This window comes from Pleurodeles waltl, chromosome 6 (assembly GCF_031143425.1).
Source record: "Pleurodeles waltl isolate 20211129_DDA chromosome 6, aPleWal1.hap1.20221129, whole genome shotgun sequence".
NCBI classification, from domain to species: domain Eukaryota; kingdom Metazoa; phylum Chordata; class Amphibia; order Caudata; family Salamandridae; genus Pleurodeles; species Pleurodeles waltl.
In genome coordinates, this window is record NC_090445.1 from 588189809 (window position 1) to 588202561 (window position 12753).

Sequence of the window (12753 nt, forward strand, 5' to 3'; positions counted from 1 at the left end):
AACTTACATGAAGTTCTAAAGCGCGTATATGTGCTCATGCTCATGTGTGAAGATACTTCCACGTGCAAGTTGGGAGTTCATCACTTTATTCTCCAATAAATCATGGCGCACCGCTTTCCCCTGGACGCTCTTTCCTCCAACTCCCTCTTTTCCTCGTCACATTCCAACCATCGAAGTACCAGCATTCTACTCACTGCTGTCATAATATTGCACCTCTGAGTGTCCAAAACTTTTAATAATAAAATCGCAACACATCGTCTGTGTGTCTGTGTGCGCAGCAGAGTGCACGGGTACTCTGTCTATTTCTGTGAGTTCTGAAGTGTGTATATCTGAGGGGTTCGGGGTGTGTGTGTGCGTGCGTGCGTGCGTGCTGCAGAGTACACGAGAAACATGGCCCGTGTGTTCCTCCGAGTTCAGAAGAGTGTACATGTGAGGGTCTCATGGTCTGTGTATCTGTGTGTGCCCGTGGTCTGTGTGTACAGCAGAGTACATGGGGTGCAGGGACCATGTGTTTCTGTGAGTTCTGAAGCGTGTATATCAGGGGTTCAGGGTGTGCGTGCGTGCTGGAGAGTACACGACAAACATGGCCCTTGTGTTCCTCCGAGTTCAGAAGAGTGTACATGTAGGGTCTCATGGTCTGTGTATCTGCGTGTGCAACTGAGTACATGGGGAGCAGGGACCGGGTGTTTCTCTGAGTTAAGAAGAGTGTACATGTGAGGGTCTCATGTTCTGTGTGCCTGTGCGTGCAGCAGAGAATATGGGGAGCAGAGACCGTGTGTTTCTGTGAGTTCTGAAGAGTGTACATGTGAGGGGCCCGTGGTCTGTGTGTGCAGCTGAGTACATGGGGAGCAGGGACCGGGTGTTTCTCTGAGTTCTGAAGAGTGTACATGTGAGGGGCCCGTGGTCTGTGTGTACAGCAGAGTACATGGGGAGCAGGGACCGTGTGTTTCTCTGAGTTAAGAAGAGTGTACATGTGAGGGTCTCATGGTCTGTGTGTCTGTGCGTTCAGCAGAGTACATGGGGTGCAGGGACCATGTGTTTCTGTGAGTTCTGAAGCGTGTATATCTGAGGGGTTCGGGGTGTGTGTGCGTGCTGGAGAGTACATGAGAAGCATGGCCCGTGTGTTTCTGTGAGTTCTGAAGAGTGTACGTGAGGGGCCCGTGGTCTGTGTGTGCAGCAGAGTACATAGGAGCAGGGACCCTGTGTTTCTGTGAGTTCAGAAGGGTGTACAGGTGAGGGGCCCGTGGTCTGTGTAACTGTGGAGGCGATTGCTGCTTTCTGAGGGCGGGGAGGGGCGGTGTGTAACTCTGTGTGCCTCACTCTGTATGCACGAATTTCCAACCTCTGTACTGGCAGAATAATGCCATCCTAAGGGGTTAATGGAACAGGTGAGCGATCCATTCTGTTTGTTCAGGTAAATGCGGAAGGATTATATATAACGTCTAAGTAACCCATTCAGCGCAGACTTTCCTTGGAATCCGAGCGAGAAGCCTTCACGTGGCTTTGCAAGAGCCCTGGCCAATCAGACAGACCTGGCCCCCGGTGGCCGCCGGTGCCCCGCGCTTCTGTGCCAGCCACTGCCCCAACTTGCGCTCCATGTGCTTTCTTGTGTTCTCCGCCTCTTCCCTGTGCCCGTTAATGCCCTGAGGATTTTGCCTGTCCCGACAGATGTCCCTAAGGCGAGTACCTTTGCCAGCCGCTGTCTCGGGCCCCACTCCCTGTGCCAGCTTTGTGCCCTAAGGTGCATTCCCCAAGCCTTGCTCCTTGTGCCCACCAGTGCCTGGAGTCTCTTTTCCTGCGCCCATTGAACCCTGATTCCTCACTCCTTTAACCAGCTGATGCCCTGAATTCCAGCTGGTGCCACCGCCCCGGGCAATGCCATTAGGCGCTGCTTTTGTGAGCCAACAGTGAGGTGCAGGTGCTCCCTTCACTCCCCTGCACTCTTCGACGAGCCTGAGGTGGGTGCAGCGTACCCCGCCTCCACCCCAGACCTGGCCTCGCACGGCTCACTGCCCCAGGGCGACGGCTCCCACGCCGGTGCCCGCTGCACTGTTGCCCGCTCGCCCTCCGATGCCTGGCTGAGAAGAGACAGGGTGCACCTACCGTTCACCGCTTCCAATCCCCCGCCGGGATTGGTGCAGCTGCTACGCACCCCGCGACCCTCCGTGCTCCGACCAGGTGAGTCCGAAGAGGGATGTGGGACCGGCCCAGCGGCCTAAGGCCAATAACTCTCGTTTGTTTCCAACAATGACGCCACCTGCCTCGAGTTTAGTGGGGGTTCTGGTTTTTTTTCATGGTTTGGTGTATTCATTCATTCGTTTGTTCCCTGCTGTTACTGTTGCTATTAATGTTGGGGCGAGAGCTCCAACTACCCGCGTTCAGTGGGTTCTCTGGCCTCTACTGCCTATTGTATCCTGTATAGATGGCTGTCTTCTCCTGTCTCGCGGTGGCAGGTCCTCTTCTTGCTGGCTGCTTGTGTTCTGCTTTTGCTAGCTAGCTGGAATTATATCTCTTGTTGTTGGGTTCTATTGTCTACTGCTGTCATTTTTGGGTTATTTTAATGCTGTGTATGGCTGATTATCTGAGTTCTTCCCCTGTCGTCGGTTAGGGTGGATTTTCCTATCTCTAGTTGGGTGGGATCTCGGTTTTGGAGATGATTTCCTACGACCACCGTCAATGATTACACAAGTTCTGTTGTCCCTGATTTGACAGGTTGTGTTTCCATTGGATGGCTGAATCCCCCTCATACTAGACACTAGGTGGCCAGTTGTGTTTCTGGTTGTGTGAATTCTTTGATTGGTTGGGTAGGTTCTCCTGTTTCTGACAGGTGGGTGCTTGGTATCTAGTTCAGTGGCCTTTTTTCTTTTCCTCATTTCATGTCCCTGGATGGCTTCAATCGCCTTCTATGCCTGGCTGGGTGGTTCTCTTGTGTTTGATTTTGGGAGGCTGCTTTTCTATAGATTTTTAGGTTCTCCTGCTCTTGCTGGCACAGTTGGTTCTCCTATCGTCGTTTGGGAGTTTTCTGCTTGCGCTAGTTTTGGGTTCATGCTGTCTTTCGTTGTATCTGTTGTCATGTGGCTGTTTGGGTGGATTCTTTCTCACTAGCTGGGTGGCTTCTCTTTTCAAAGGCCTATGGGTTCTTGTCTCACCTGATTGGTGAGTACTGTCCTTTACTAGCTTTGTGGGTTTTCCTTTCTCTAGTTGGATGTATCTCAAATAACTCATCAGAAAACAGTTAACGAGTCACAGGTATCTCAAAGGATTGCTCGAAACAGCTACTCCTAAATAAGCTAAGAAAAGTCTTTTTTTTAGGTAAGGGGTGGGGGCCTCACGCCATGTAACTCACTCTCCCCTTCGACCCTACTCAAGTACCATTAGTCTGTGCCTCATCTAGTTTGGGGGCAGCAACGTCGTGCTGATGATGATGTACGCTCTTTTGCTGCCAAAGGCTGCCTATATTTTTCTGTCCCTGCTTGGGTGGTTTTCTTGCAATTACCCTGGTGAGTTTTTCTGTCCTGTCCTGGTGGTTTCTCGAGCTTTCGCTGACTGTGTCAGTTCTCCTGTCACTACTTGGGTGCTCTCCACTTCTTGGTTGGTTTCTCCTGCTGTCATGAGGGTTCTTCAGTTTTTGGTTGGGTGTGTTCTATCACTGGGATTGGAGAGTCTTGTGTTTCTGCTGACCATGTGGGTTCTTCAGTTTTTGGTTGGGGAGGTTGCCCTGTCACTGGACAGCTGGGCTCTCATGCTTTCTCGGTCTGTGCTCTTCTTTTCTTAGTAGGGTGGACCTCTCTGCTGTTTTTGTTTGAGTCTTGTTGTCATTGGAAGATCATCCATATGCTTACTTCCCTCTATTAAATCATGCTTGAGTTTGGGTTCTCTTTCATTTAACTGACCTTTGTAAGGCGGATTATGCTCACGACGGTTAACCACAAAATATCTACTCAGTTACCTTTTATGGAAAATAAGTTAATGCGCAGAAAAGCGACCCCTGAAAGTAGATGCTCAGGCTTGTACATTAGCTCCCGTGAGAGGCGCTGCTGCGCGGGACGCGTGCGGACGCGCTCTAATCTGTGACGCAGCAAAATGGAAGATGTATGTTTTTCTGGACGCCGTCTTGCCCTGGCTTGGTGTGGTCTCCATTTGGGCGATCCCTCTTTACTCACACTTGCGTGGGGCTGTTTTTCTTGGAATGCCTTTACCTTTTCTCGGGCAGCCTCTTTCTGGTGCGCCCTGGAGCTAGGTGCGCGCTCCACACATATATGGACATTCCTGCGTAGGGCAAGCGCTGAGATGCCGTCGCTGGCAGGTGCGCCGCACCGCGGGGGGCAGGGGGCTGTTCACACCCACCCCTGGCTTCTAGCAGGGGACATGCAAATCTAAAGGCGGGATCACAAACTGTAAAGGGAACTAGACCCCGGGCCATTCTTCTTCGGCCCATTAAGCCTCCATATGGAATGCCCTCCCAGACCTCCATCACTCCACTCGCGGCTCCGACTGTGAAGGAGCGCACACGCCTTCAGCCATTCCCCTGGCACGGCCGTGCACCTGTCTCCGCAGTGCCTCGCATCCAATCCCTCCCCAGGCGCTACGGAATGTGCCGCTATTGTCTGTGTTTCTCTTCGGTGCAGCGAGCAGCGGTTCGTTTCACAGCTCTCGCCGTGTGCTCACACCCGAGGCTTGCTCGGCTCTCAGATTTACGCATTCTAATTTTAATGTTCGTTGTTTTTTTCGTGGCTGTAGTCACGCACCTGCAGTCCCGTGATTCTGACAGGCGTTACTGAAAGAAGCTCACACTGCGGAGGCGCTTGAACGCCGGAGGACGCTCACACCACCTAGGCGCTAGAGCACCGACATGGCACTGTGGGATCTTGAGCGCTTGCAGATCAGTGCTGGAGGAAGCGCACACTGCTCAGGGGCTAGAGGGCTGCTAGGGAAAGCTTAGACTGCAGAGGCGCTAGAACCCCGAGAGTGCACAGATTGGTAAACTCTTACTGCTGTGGTGCTATAGACCTGAGAGGGCACAGCTGCTGAAACTGTAGAGCACTGACGAGGTACTAATGAAGGGCATGCGCTCTCGGGACGCTAGGCACTGCTGGAGGAAGTTCGCACTGCTAAGGTGCCAAGGCGCTAGAGCACCGACGGGGCACTAATGGAGGACCTGTACTCTCTAGATGCTAGATCAGTGACAGGGCACTGCTGGAGGAACATAATACTGCTGCGTCGCTAGAGCTCTGAAAGGCACTTTTGGGGACAGCCTGGGGACATTGCAGAGTCCCAAGTGCATTAACAAGGAAAAAACAATGTGCGACTGAGTAGAGGTGAGCAAGGTAGAAAATCTATGGGGAGAGCCGACGTAGAGCTGAGCAAGGGGTATGGCTTGGATTTAAGACCAAAACACGAGCCAAGCCAGCAGAAATCTGTCATGCAGTGGCAGGCCAGAGGGAGTGCACTTGGGGCAAATGCATAGGGTAGCGCTAGACTGACCCGTAGTTTAACGTGGACACGCTGTGACAGCCTGTGCCCTGATAGCTGGGCTTAATTTGCAACATCATAAGAGCTGGTGTCCAAAGTTTTTCTTAAATACCTGTGGCCAGTGTTGCAGAATGCTGGGGTTGCAGAACACCAAAGCTGTCAAGTGGACCCCACCTCATGCGCTTTCGTCCACCACTCTACGCTTCCTACTCTTTTATTTGACTCTTGGAGATTATTTTTCATTTCTGTTTTCTCCCCATTACCATTGTTTGCCCATCATTCTCTTCCTCCTTTTCACCCACTTCTGCCTTTCTCGCTCTTCTTCTGGATCAAAGTCTGATGAGTAAAATTAAGAGCTGGTCCCCAAAACCAAGTGCTGGTGAGTCCCACCTGCAACCTCTGGCTCAAATTAAGTTCTGCCTGATAGACAGATATTTCAAGCAGTCCCAGTAAGGCATATAATATGACACCCATATCATTCCTGAAGTTCACACCAGCCTGTTCAGGCCTACTTCTCTTCCACTGCATTTCTTTCCTTCTCTTTTTTTTCTCCTCTCCCATTTCACTGTGCTCCACATGGCAATTTTCACTCCTTTCTCCCTCCTCAGGCTTTCACCTGTATCTCTCTCAGCCTTTTCTCTTCCTAACCACTATCCTCCTTCCTTTGCCATATTTCTCATCCTCCCTAGTTTCTTTCTCCTCTCTCACTCATTCCAAGTGCTGGCAAAGTTGGTGTAGGCACTTGGAAGAACACCACCTGGAAAAAGCGTGAGTGAAGCTCAAGTGACAATGTCTCATCCAACTCACCTGACAGACTGCCGCTAAGTGGATACTGCTGAACTCCTATAGCACTCCCTGGGCCCTGCTGGGGTCCTATAGTGCCTCCACTCAGGTGGTCATTAGCAGTTTGGCTGTCCCATGACCGCCACAGTGGCGATGGTGGTCGCACCACCGGCGGCCCGGCGGAGAAGAACACCGTATTATTATGAGCATGGCGGTGTTCCCAATAGAACATAGCCAATACACCGCAAGTACCACCAGTGCTGATTGACTGCTGAGGCTGGCGGCAGGCATCTTCAGGCCAGCGGAGACCATGTTTCCGCCAACGATATTACAAGGTTGCACACCGCCAGGATTTCTGGGGCAGTTTCACTGTCACAAAAAGCCTGGCAGAAATGAACAATATATGGTTTTCCGGCATGCAATGACCGCTGTGCTGATTTGTGGGGTGTAATATGGATGGTGGGATGTTGTCGGCGTGACAGGGCTGGTGGTGGGACCACCTCTCTCCCACCCTCAGTCGGCCAGGTGGTCTTGGATTTGTGACTGTTTTTGGGTGGTCTTCAGTATGTGACTAGTAATAAGGCGGTCGGGATACCGCCAACAGTGGCGGTCTTTTGTCGGCTGTCACCACTGTGGTCTTCCGAAAAGACCGTCAAACTCGTAATGAAGTCCTCAGTGCTTAATTTGAGCTGGTGGTTGCCAGTAGGGGCGGGCACTTATTTTTTCACATGAGACTATACAGAGAGCAAGACAGAAAAAACACACAATGCGGAAAGATGGAGGGAGAGAAAGTCAAAACAAGCATTTGCAATGCAATGGGTCTCGCGTTTGCTCGAGTTAAAGCTATTAGCATTGTAAATTGCTAACTGGACTTTTCCTGCCACTTAAATTGAAATTGAAAAGTTGACATAAACAAGCCATTTCAAAGTGCCGTGGTTGCTATGAGCGTGAAGGAGAGACACAAAAAAAAGAAGTGCGCTCGCAGTCAAAAGTATTGGCAATTGTGCAATTATCCATGTAACAGGGGCAGTCTGCAAGGCAGTAACAAAACTACCCCAAGTAGGGCATACGTACAGCTTTTACTAATGGTAACAGAGGATTTATGAAAGGCAAGCTCATGAACGAGTGAAAGTGATGAGGGTGCGGTGGGTGTGGTTAAAAGCCCACAATGCATACTACAGGTCAAATCGCTTGCGTGCTCGACCTAAAAAGTGACAAGGGGGAAAGCAGGAGCCTGCAAGAAAGAGATAAAGGGGCAGTGAGTGGTAGTGGATTGAGTTGGATTTAGACTATGCAACCTTGGTGTTCAGTGCCCCAACACCTAAGTGCACTGGCTGCCACTTCTTAACTGAGCTTTGAGCGCTGGCACTCATTCTTTTCCAAATAAGGCTCTGTCCAGCTCAATGGCACTGACTTACAGACTTTAAATGAAATAAGTTATGACTAAGGGTGGCCGTAACTCGCGTAATTCAGTGTAGCGTAATCACGCTGAATTACCCAAAAAAGCCAGTGAGATCACGGAGAGGTATGGAAAAAGAGTAATTCTGCATTTTGCACAATTTTCTTATTGCAAAAATGCCCCTTCACATGCATTTTGCGCTAAGAAACAGAGCAAAATGTAATGGAACATGAATAGCAAGCGTGCACAGCAGCTCACACTCACTAAATATGCACTTGGGGTAGGATTTTCCACAGCATTTAGCGCTAGCTTCTTACTACAAAATGCAACAGAACATAGACAGCAGCGTAAGCAAACACTTATGCTTGCTAAAAGTACTCTTGAAGTAGGATTTTTTTCTTGCAAATTATTCTTAAATATGCAAGTGAATGTAATTCTGCCTCAAAGTGAAATGCACAATTACCAATATGACTCTGATTACTTTGGCATGATTGAAATTCTGCCCAGGCCTAGTTACTATGGGCCTGATTCTAACTTTGGAGGACGGTGTTAAACCGTCCCAAAAGTGGCGGATATACCACCTACCGTATTACGAGTTCCATAGGATATAATGGACTCGTAATACGGTAGGTGGTATATCCGCCACTTTTGGGACGGTATAACACCGTCCTCCAAAGTTAGAATCAGGCCCTATGTCAGTGAACCCTGAGGAAGTGTAGTGAGTGACATTTTGCCCAAATATCAGGTGCTTTCAAACTCACATCTCTCCTCTCTTAAATTTCCTCTTCTGCTGTGCCCAATTTATGAGATCCCAGGGTAAACATCATTCATTAGTGACCTATGCAGTGTGAGGAATGTGTGTCTCAATAAGTCCCAAAACTCAGCATTACTGCATCTCTGACTCGACCTGCAACAACACATCTGAACGTACTCATCCATGTTGACTCACATCTGCACGTATTGATACACACATATGCTTATGTTGGTGCGCATACATAGAGCTTCCCCTACACACTACTCCTTCACATTCAGCCCTTGCCTAGAGCTAGACATAAAGACTGCAATTCTCACAAGAGCCCACATACAAACCTTGTTGTAAGTGACATACACAGAAATTACCAGGTTACCCCATGACGCCATGGACACAGTGCTCCACTCCTGGGGTTTTGTTTAACAACCTAATACATGCTGGGAATAGTAGTCCTGGTCAGGGCAGGATTGGGAAACCAAAAGCTGCCATGACAAAAATGCCCAAACTAACTCCTTTCCCTGTGTCTCCCCACGCTGTCTTTCTCCACTCATCCATTCTCTCTCTCTCCCCTTCTCTCCTGTCTCTCCCTCCTCTGCCTCTCTGATTTCTTCCTCTCTAACTCATCCCTCCCTCTTGCACTTTCCCTTTCTGTTGAAGTCACCCGTGCCTTCTGCAATTCACCTCGGGGAACTGGAGAAAGCAGCAGAGGCCTGTCTGGCCCTGGTTCAATTTATTTTGCCTACTTGATAAAACCCGTCTAAAAAGACTGGTTTGTTAGCGAATAGCCAAAGATTAGAGCACTGGGCCGTTGGCAACATGAAATTATATGTTTACCACAACAGTGCCTAATTTTTGAAAGTGGTCGCAGGTGGTGGACGCCGGCACTTATTTTTGAATGCCTTTTGTTATTTTTCATCATCAGACTTTGACCCAGAGAAAGAAAAAGCGAAGAAGAAGGAAGGGATAATGGGAAAACAATAAGAAAGAAAGGTGAGGGGAAAAAGACCTGCAAGAATGGGATAAAGAGACAGGCAGTGAAGAGAGTTAAGGAAAGTGGCATGCAGTGGAGTCAAATCCAGATGGCTTAACTGTTTAGCAACTCCAGCACCCAGCACCGCCAGCGGTGGGCTCCCAAGAAAAACGGCGGGAGCCTGCGCTTATTTGTGTATTTATTTAAAAAATAGCACTGCCAGAGACCCAGACGCACTGGCAGAGATTGGCAGACATTATGCCTTTCCTCACACAGCAATAATCTTGTGACCATTTTTTTCAAAAAACCTTTTCTGATGCAATCTCACGGTGCGAGGCTTTAAGAGGGAGTCTGCAACAGACTGTTGTAATATTAAGAAACATTTATTACAGAGTGGAGTAGGAATTCTTTCATTATTCTTTGGTGAATAATCAACATGCCCCCCAGTTGAAATTCCAGTTGACCAGCTACAAATGGTTTGTACTAAATAATGGTTTTGAAAAGTGCAGTTTGGGGCATCAGTTCACCTGTTCTAAAATTGGAGCTACTGCTTGTTGCCCGATGGTTCCAATTGATATTCCCTTTAAATAGATGAATTTCAGGTTTTTTTCTGCAGGAGGGAAGGGGCAGAGTCCACAAAGTTTAAATGAGTGCTCTCAAAACAGAACAAAGGTTGTTTACATTGTTTTACTGAATGCATAACGACAAATAAGGCTACAGATGTTGCTCTCATCTATGCAATATTTACATTATTGCACAAACGCACAAATGTAGAAAATTAGTATGAAACAACTGCAGGAAGTTTTTGACACATTTTTCATATGCATGATTTTATGTATCTTACAGAGTTTGATACAAATAAACAACCTAGCCATTTTTTAAACAAATATATACAAATGCATATTATGGTAGTGTTTCATTTGAAACAGGACAAAGTACTGTTGTATAAACCTATTTGCTCTATTTTTGTTGTAGTGAAAACATCCTCATTTCCTTCGGGATGGACAAAACCCCCTTTAAGTGTCCCATTAGACAAGGAGAAAAAAGGCCCAAAAGAGCGTTTGCTCCGTTTCTTCTCCTGAGTAAAGTTAAGTTATTCTGGTCCCTTTGGTCTTATGTCCAAAGCCACACACCCTTCTACTGGATCCAGACGAAGCCATCTGTCACTGATTGACCCGATGGCGTTGTCTCCTGATGGACAGTCTAGGCAGTTCACCACAACAGATAGCAGGTTACCAGTGCTGCGTGCACCAGTCGCTGCGGCTTCTAGTACTCCAAACTTCACTATGCATGATGGAACATTAATGAAAGAGTAAAACGGTATGCTTTAGGACCGCGTCGCCTCCCTGCAAGTCTGGCTTCTATGCCTACGGATCTACTTAGTTATTGTCACACCTTGCAGGGTGGAACCAGGCTCATTCTGAGCCTTCGTCTACTTCTAAATGTGTGATGGTGCGGCCTGGACTTTAACCGGGATAGAACATGTGTTTAGAAACAATGCTCTAAAGTGTGGGTCATCCTATTGCTTATTATTGGTTTGCTTTCTTGGCAGCTCATTTTGCTTGGATCTTATTTATTTGCTTCATTATATCTGTTCCATCCCTGGAGCACAACTTCTTTACCATCCTATTTATTGGATGAATTTTTACTTTCCATGATTCATATCAGGGAAGTACTTTTTTCTTTTTCTTTGAGTTCTCTGCGGAGGTCACTTTTGTTTTTGATTTCTCCCCTGTGCACTACTTCCCCAAACATCCCCTCCCCATCACTATCCATGTTGCTGCACACCCTTCCCCACTCATTTGTAAAAGCACAGCAGCAGATGCAGTTTTACTCTGGTTTGACTTTGCTGGGTTGTTTTTGTTTCATCTTCTGCATTTCACTTGTGCATAAGAATCTCTGCCTCGGCACACAAAGGAGGCAATTATTGCACTGGGGAAGGTGTAAGCTGCTGCACTCATTCAGTTTTTGTTTGAAGCACAAGATGCACTTAGCATTATGAAGAAAGATGTTGCTGGAGGCCCTTAAATCTGCCCCATTGCTGCTGCAGAGCACCAGATAACCGGCGCATTTGTTTCGGTTCCAATGTCCTATGGAAAGTAAATTAGGCCTTGACAAGCATTTCCATTTAAATTCTGACACTTCTTATTCAAGGCCTCATTCAGCTTATACAATACCTGCAAGTCATCTGAGTTATTTTTAGGCTGGATCTTCTGAAACTGGCTTTCACAATGCTGTTTTGACTTTTCTACATGAAAAGTATTTGAAAAACAAACTGTGCCATTTATAATGACTGACAATATTGAACTCAGCATCCAGTTTCGGGATACCATGATATCTGTTTGCTTTTCCTCCAGTATTTTGAAATGCTTTTTCCTTTCACTTATTTAAGCAACACTTTACAAACAAGCATTGGCAAATCCAGTAACTTGAAGCCTGCAATATAGAAGTGAGACCTGTTGGCACTGCCAATGCTTATGTCTCTCATTTCCGTTAATAGCATGCTGTTTTGTTATGTTATGCAGATTAATAGAGCGCGCTATCACCCAAGTGGCGATTCTGGTGCTGAGCAGGTGTGAGTCTTGGCACACCTAGGTACTACAGGGACTGGAGAAAACGCCAGGTCTTCAGCTTCTTGCAGAACTCAAGAAGTGAGGAGGAGGCTCTCACGTGTAGCGGCAGTTCATTTTATGCTTTAGGTGCGATGCAGGAGGAGCCTCAGCCACGAGATCTGGTTTTCCGTATGTTTGGGGTTTGTGCAAGTAGGTTTCTGGATGAGAGGAGCTGCCTGAAGGTTTGTGAAAGCAGATGCGGTTGTTGAGGTTTGCGGGGTTAGTGTTATATAATGCAGTGAAAGTGTAGGTCAGGAGTTTGAAATCTGCTTGTTTGTAATTGGGGAGCCAGCAGCGCTCCTTCAGGTGCAGAGTGATGTGAGTGCGGTGTGGGAAGTTGAGAGTCGTTCTGGCCACCATGTTCTGAATGGTCTGCAGCCTCATGGTGAGTTTTCTGTTTATCCCAGCACAGACGGTGTTCCCATAGTCCAGCTTGCTTGTGACCAGGGCATACCTAATGGTTTTCCAGCGGCTGATTGGGAGCCATTTGAAAATCTACCTCATCATTTGAGGATATGGAAGCTTGAGGTGGTGACGACAGTGACTTGGGGGGTCATGTCACATTTGCTGTCGATGGTGATCCTAAGGTTCTTGGCATGGATGTCAGTCCCAGCTCTGTTAGCTACCAGGTGGAGTCCCACAGTGATGTTCTTTTCCCAGAGATCACGATTTCGGTCTTGTTGGTGTTCAGCTATAGACTTGGAACGGGGAAGTGGAAGGAAAACACACCATTTGGTACAGGAGAGAAGAGGCTGCCAGAATTCAC

At 48.0% G+C, this 12753-nt stretch overlaps 1 protein-coding gene across 2 annotated transcripts in view; it reads left to right on the forward strand.

The window, feature by feature from the left end:
- Positions 1-1477: 1477 nt before the first annotated feature.
- Positions 1478-12753, forward strand: part of SPDEF (SAM pointed domain containing ETS transcription factor) — a 64166-nt gene continuing 52890 nt past the window's right edge. For both annotated transcript variants that reach the window (XM_069238836.1, XM_069238835.1), the window contains exon 1: positions 1478-2178. The gene's annotated coding sequence lies outside the window, so the exon portion shown is untranslated. The remainder of the gene's footprint in view (positions 2179-12753) is intronic.